Genomic DNA, 7,695 nt, shown 5'->3' on the forward strand with positions numbered 1-7,695 from the left:
TTGAAGTTGAAAACAACTTGTAGTTTCATTTTTGGTTGTTTGAAATTGGAGATCAACTTGGTAGTTTCCTTCTTGACTCGTTTGAGCTTGAAATCAACTTTAGCTTTATTATTTACTAGATTGAATTGGAAACACTTGTAGCTTCATTCCAACTCGTTTGAAACTAAAAATTACTTTTAGCTTCATTTCGGTTGTTTTGAATTGGAATCACTGGTAGTTTTATTCTTGACTCGTTTGTGCACTGAAACATTTTTAGCTTCATTATGACTCGGATTGAAGTTGAAACAACTTGTAGGCTTCAGTTTGGGGTTGTTGAAATTTGAATACTTACTGTAGTTTCATTCTCGACGCGTTGAGCTTGAAAACAACTTGTAGCTTTATTATTGACTAGATTGAAGTTGGAAACAACTTGTAGCTTCATTCCAGACTCGTTTGAAACTGAAAATTACTTGTAGTTTCATTTTCGGTTGTTTGAAATTGGAATCAACTTGTAGTTTCATTCTTGACTCGTTTGAGCTTGAATCAACTTGTAGCTTTATGATTGACTAGATTGAAAGTTGGAAACAACTTGTAGCTTCATTCCAGACTCGTTTGAAGTTGAAAAAAACTTGTAGCTTCATTTTCGGTTGTTTGAAATTGGAATCAACTTGTAGTTTCATTCTCGACGCGTTTGAGCTTGAAAACAACTTGTAGCTTTATTATTGACTAGATTGAAGTTGGAAACAACTTGTAGCTTCATTCCAGACTCGTTTGAAACTGAAAATTACTTGTAGCTTCATTTTCGGTTGTTTGAAATTGGAATCAACTTGTAGTTTCATTCTTGACTCGTTTGTGCACGGAAACAATTTTTAGCTTCATTATTGACTAGATTGAAGTTGGAAACAACTTGTAGATTCATTTCAGACTCGTTTGAAGTTGAAAACAACTTGTAGTTTCATTTTTCGTTGTTTGAAATTGGAATCAACTTGTAGTTTCATTCTTGACTCGTTTTGAGCTTGTAAAACAACTTGTAGCTTCATTTTGACTAGTTGAAGTTGGAAACACTGTAGATTCATTCCAGACTCTTTGAAGTTGAAAAAACCTTGTAGTTTCATTTTTGGTTGTTTGAAATTGGAATCAACTTGTATTTCATTCTTGACTCGTTTGAGCTTGAAATCAACTTGTAGCTTTATTATTGACTAGATTGAAGTTGGAAAACAACTTGTAGCTTCATTCCAGACTCGTTTGAAGTTGAAAACAACTTGTAGTTTCATTTTTGGTTGTTTGAAATTGGAATCAACTGTAGTTTCATTCTTGACTCGTTTGAGCTTGAAATCAACTTGTAGCTTTATTATTGACTAGATTGAAGTTGGAAACAACTTGTAGCTCATTCCAGACTCGTTTGAAACTAAAAATTACTTTTAGCTTCATTTTCGGTTGGTTGAAATTGGAATAAACTTGTAGTTTCATTCTTGACTCGTTTGTGCACGGAAACAATTTTTAGCTTCATTATTGACTGATTGAAGTTGGAAACAACTTGTAGCTTCATTTTTGGTTGTTTGAAATTTGAATCAACTTGTAGTTTCATTCTCGACGCGTTTGAGCTTGAAAACACTTGTAGCTTTATTATTGACTAGATTGAAGTTGGAAACAACTTGTAGCTTCATTCCAACTCGTTTGAAACTGAAATTACTTGTAGTTTCATTTTCGGTGTTTGAAATTGGAATCAACTTGTAGTTTCATTCTTGACTCGTTTGAGCTTGAAATCAACTTGTAGCTTTATGATGACTAGATTGAAGTTGAAACAACTTGTAGCTTCATTCCACTCGTTTGAAGTTGAAAACAACTTGTAGTTTCATTTTTGGTTGTTTGAAATTGGAATCAACTTGTAGTTTCATTCTTGACTCGTTTGAGCTTGAAATCAACTTGTAGCTTTTATTGACTAGATTGAAGTTGGAAACAACTTGTAGCTTCATTCCAGACTCGTTTAAACTGAAAATATACTTTTAGCTTCATTTTCGGTTGTTTGAAATGAATCAACTTGTAGTTTCATTCATGACTCGTTTGTGCACGGAAACAATTTTAGCTTCATTATTGACTAGATTGAAGTTGGAAACAACTTGTAGCTTCATTTTGGTTGTTTGAAATTGGAATCAACTTGTAGTTTCATTCTTGACTCTTTGAGCTTGAAATCAACTTGTAGCTTTATTATTTACTAGATGAAGTTGGAAACAACTTGTAGCTTCATTCCAGACTCGTTTGAAGTTGAAAACAACTTGAAGTTTCATTTTTGGTTGTGTGAAATTGGAATCAACTTGTAGTTCATTCTTGACTCGTTTGAGCTTGAAATCAACTTTTAGCTTTATTATTGACTAGATTGAAGTTGGGAAAACAACTTGTAGCTTCATTCCAGACTCGTTTGAAACTAAAAATTACTTTTAGGCTTCATTTTCGTTGTTTGAAATTGGAATCACTTGTAGTTTCATTCTTGACTCGTTGTGCACGGAAACACTTTTTAGCTTCATTATTGACTAGATTGAAGTTGGAATCAACTTGTAGCTTCATTTTTGGTTGTTTGAAATTTGAATCACTTTTAGTTTCATCTCTCGCGCGTTTGAGCTTGAAAACAACTTGTAGCTTTATTATTGACTAGATTGAGTTGGAAACAACTTGTAGCTTCATTCCAGACTCGTTTGAAACTGAAAATTACTTGTAGTTTCATTTTCGGTTGTTTGAAATTGGAATCAACTTGTAGTTTCATTCTTGACTCGTTTGAGCTTGAAATCAACTTGTAGCTTTATGATTGACGAGATTGAAGTTGGAAACAACTTGTAGCTTCATTCCAGACTCGTTTGAAGTTGAAAAAAACTTGTGCTTCATTTTCGGTTGTTTGAAATTGGAATCAACTGTAGTTTCATTCTCGACGCGTTTGAGCTTGAAACAACTTGTAGCTTTATTATTGACTAGATTGAAGTTGGAAACAACTTGTAGCTTCATTCCAGACTCGTTTAAAGTGAAAACAACTTGTAGTTTCATTTTGGTTGTTTGAAATTGGAATCAACTGTAGTTTCATTCTTGACTCGTTTGAGCTTGAAATCAACTTGTAGCTTTATGATTGACTAGATTGAAGTTTGGAAACAACTTGTAGCTTCATTCCAGACTCGTGTGAAGTTGAAAAAAACTTGTAGCTTCATTTTCGGTTGTTTGAAATTGGAATCAACTTGTAGTTTCATTCTCGACGCGTTTGAGCTTGAAAACAACTTGTAGCTTTATTATTGACTAGATTGAAGTTGGAAACAACTTGTAGCTTCATTCCAGACTCGTTGAAACTGAAAATTACTTGTAGCTTCATTTTCGGTTGTTTGAAATTGGAATCAACTTGTAGTTTCATTCTTGACTCGTTTGTTCACGGAAACATTTTTAGCTTCATTATCGACAAGATTGAAGTTGGAAACAACTTGTAGATTCATTTCAGACTCGTTTGAAGTTGAAAACAACTTGTAGTTTCATTTTTGGTTGTTTGAAATTGGAATCAACTTGTAGTTTCATTCTTGACTCGTTTGAGCTTGAAATCAACTTGTAGCTTTATGATTGACTAGATTGAAGTTGGAAACAACTTGTAGCTTCATTCAGACTCGTTTGAAGCTGAAAATTACTTGTAGCTTCATTTTCGGTTGTTTGAAATTGGAATCAACTTGTAGTTTCATTCTTGACTCGTTTGAGCTTGAAATCAACTTGTAGCTTTATTATTGACTAGATTGAAGTTGGAAACAACTTGTAGCTTCATTCCAGACTCGTTTGAAGTTGAAAACAACTTGTAGTTTCATTTTTGGTTGTTTGAAATTGGAATCAACTTGTAGTTTCATCTTGACTCGTTTGAGCTTGAAATCAACTTGTAGCTTTATTATTGACTAGATTGAAGTTGGAAACAACTTGTAGCTTCATTCCAGACTCGTTTGAAGTGAAAACAACTTGTAGCTTTCATTTTTGGTTTTTGAATTGGAATCACTGTAGTTTCATTCTTGACCTCGTTTGCAGCTTGAATCATGTTTAGCTTTATTATTGACTAGATTGAAGTGGAAACAACTTTAGCTTTCGAGTTTTGTTGTTTGAAATTTGAATCAACGTGTAATTTCATTCTCGGCGCGTTTGAGCTTGAAACAACTTGTAGCTTTATTATGTGACGAGATTGAGTTTGGAAGACAACTGTAGCTTCAGTCCGACTCATTTGAAACTGAAAATTACTTGTAGTTTCATTTTCGGTTTGTTTTGAAATTGGAATCACTTGTAGTTTCATCTGACTCGTTTGAAGCTGAAATCAACTTGTAACTTTATGATTGACTAATGAATTGGAAACAACTTGTAGCTTCAGTCCAGACTCGTTTGATGAAGTTGAAACAACTTGTAGTTTCATTTTTTCGTTGTTTGAAATTGGAATCAACTTGTAGTTTCATTCTTGACTCGTTTGAGCTTGTGAAATCAACTTTTAGCTTTATTATTGACTAGATTGAAGTGGGAAACAACTTGTAGCTTCATTCCAGACTCGTTTGAAACTAAAAATTACTTTTAGCTTCATTTTCGGTTGTTTGAAATTGAATCAACTTGTAGTTTCATTCATGACTCGTTTGTGCACGGAAACAATTTTAGCTTCATTATTGACTAGATTGAAGTGGAAACAACTTGTAGCTTCATTTTTGGTTGTTTGAAATTGGAATCAACTTGTAGTTTCATTCTTGACACGTTTGAGCTTGAAATCAACTTGTAGCTTTAGTATTTACTAGATTGAAGTTGGAAACAACTTGTAGCTTCATTCCAGACTCGTTTGAAGTTGAAACAACTTGAAGTTTCATTTTTGGTTGTTTGAAATTGGAATCAACTTGTAGTTTCATTCTTGACTCGTTTGAGCTTGAAATCAACTTTTAGCTTTATTATTGACTAGATTGAAGTTGGAAACAACTTGTAGCTTCATTCCAGACTCGTTTGAAACTAAAAATTACTTTTAGCTTCATTTTCGTTGTTTGAAATTGGAATCAACTTGTAGTTTCATTCTTGACTCGTTTGTGCACGGAAACAATTTTAGCTTCATTATTGACTAGATTGAAGTTGGAATCAACTTGTAGCTTCATTTTTGGTTGTTTGAAATTTGAATCAACTTGTAGTTTCATTCTCGACGCGTTTGAGCTTGAAAACAACTTGTAGCTTTATTATTGACTAGATTGAAGTTGGAAACAACTTGTAGCTTCATTCCAGACTCGTTTGAAACTGAAAATTACTTGTAGTTTCATTTTCGGTTGTTTGAAATTGGAATCAACTTGTAGTTTCATTCTTGACTCGTTTGAGCTTGAAATCAACTTGTAGCTTTATGATTGACTAGATTGAAGTTGGAAACAACTTGTAGCTTCATTCCAGACTCGTTTGAAGTTGAAAACAACTTGTAGCTTCATTTTCGGTTGTTTGAAATTGGAATCAACTTGTAGTTTCATTCTCGACGCGTTTGAGCTTGAAAACAACTTGTAGCTTTATTATTGACTAGATTGAAGTTGGAAACAACTTGTAGCTTCATTCCAGACTCGTTTGAAACTGAAAATTACTTGTAGCTTCATTTTCGGTTGTTTGAAATTGGAATCAACTTGTAGTTTCATTCTTGACTCGTTTGTTCACGGAAACAATTTTTAGCTTCATTATCGACAAGATTGAAGTTGGAAACAACTTGTAGATTCATTTCAGACTCGTTTGAAGTTGAAAAACAACGTTGTAGTTTCATTTTTGGTTGTTTGAAATTGGAATCAACTTGTAGTTTCATTCTTGACTCGTTTGAGCTTGAAATCAACTTGTAGCTTTATGATTGACTAGATTGAAGTTGGAAACAACTTGTAGCTTCATTCCAGACTCGTTTGAAGTTGAAAAAAACTTGTAGCTTCATTTTCGGTTGTTTGAAATTGGAATCAACTTGTAGTTTCATTCTTGACTCGTTTGAGCTTGAAAACAACTTGTAGCTTTATTATTGACTAGATTGAAGTTGGAAACAACTTGTAGCTTCATTCCAGACTCGTTTGAACTGAAAATTACTTGTAGCTTCATTTCGGTTGTTTGAAATTGGAATCAACTTGTAGTTTCATTCTGACTCGTTTGTTCACGGAAACAATTGTAGCTTCATTATCGACAAGATTGAAGTTGGAAACAACTTGTAGATTCATTTCAGACTCGTTTGAAGTTGAAAACAAGTTGTAGTTCATTTTTGGTTGTTTGAAATTGGAATCAACTTGTAGTTTCATTCTTGACTCGTTGAGCTTGAAATCAACTTGTAGCTTTATGATTGACTAGATTGAAGTTGGAAACAACTTGTAGCTTCATTCCAGACTCGTTTGAAGTTGAAAAAAACTTGTAGCTTCATTTTCGGTTGTTTGAAATTGGAATCAACTTGTAGTTTCATTCTCGACGCGTTTGAGCTTGAAAACAACTTGTAGCTTTATTATTGACTAGATTGAAGTTGGAAACAACTTGTAGCTTCATTCCAGACTCGTTTGAAACTGAAAATTACTTGTAGCTTCATTTTCGGTTGTTTGAAATTGGAATCAACTTGTAGTTTCATTCTTGACTCGTTGTTCACGGAAACAATTTTTAGCTTCATTATCGACAGATTGAAGTTGGAAACAACTTGTAGATTCATTTCAGACTCGTTTGAAGTTGAAAACAACTTGTAGTTTCATTTTTGGTTGTTTGAAATTGGAATCAACTTGTAGTTTCATTCTTGACTCGTTTGAGCTTGAAATCAACTTTTAGCTTTATTATTGACTAGATTGAAGTTGGAAACAACTTGTAGCTTCATTCCAGACTCGTTTGAAACTAAAAATTACTTTTAGCTTCATTTTCGGTTGTTTGAAATTGGAATCAACTTGTAGTTTCATTCTTGACTCGTTTGTGCACGGAAACAATTTTTAGCTTCATTATTGACTAGATTGAAGTTGGAAACAACTTGTAGCTTCATTTTTGGTTGTTTGAAATTTGATCAACTTGTAGTTTCATTCTCGACGCGTTTGAGCTTGAAAACAACTTGTAGCTTTATTATTGACTAGATTGAAGTTGGAAACAACTTGTAGCTTCATTGCCAGACTCGTTTGAAACTGAAAATTACTTGTAGCTTCATTTTCGGTTGTTTGAAATTGGAATCAACTTGTAGTTTCATTCTTGACTCGTTTGTTCACGGAAACAATTTTAGCTTCATTATCGACAAGATTGAAGTTGGAAACAACTTGTAGATTCATTTCAGACTCGTTTGAAGTTGAAAACAACTTGTAGTTTCATTTTTGGTTGTTTGAAATTGGAATCAACTTGTAGTTTCATTCTTGACTCGTTTGAGCTTGAAATCAACTTTTAGCTTTATTATTGACTAGATTGAAGTTGGAAACAACTTGTAGCTTCATTCCAGACTCGTTTGAAACTAAAAATTACTTTTAGCTTCATTTTCGGTTGTTTGAAATTGGAATCAACTTGTAGTTTCATTCTTGACTCGTTTGTGCACGGAAACAATTTTTAGCTTCATTATTGACTAGATTGAAGTTGGAAACAACTTGTAGCTTCATTTTTGGTTGTTTGAAATTTGAATCAACTTGTAGTTTCATTCTCGACGCGTTTGAGCTTGAAAACAACTTGTAGCTTTATTATTGACTAGATTGAAGTTGGAAACAACTTGTAGCTTCATTCCAGACTCATTTG

This window comes from Daucus carota, chromosome 1 (genome assembly GCF_001625215.2).
Source record: "Daucus carota subsp. sativus chromosome 1, DH1 v3.0, whole genome shotgun sequence".
Taxonomy (NCBI): Eukaryota; Viridiplantae; Streptophyta; class Magnoliopsida; order Apiales; family Apiaceae; genus Daucus; species Daucus carota.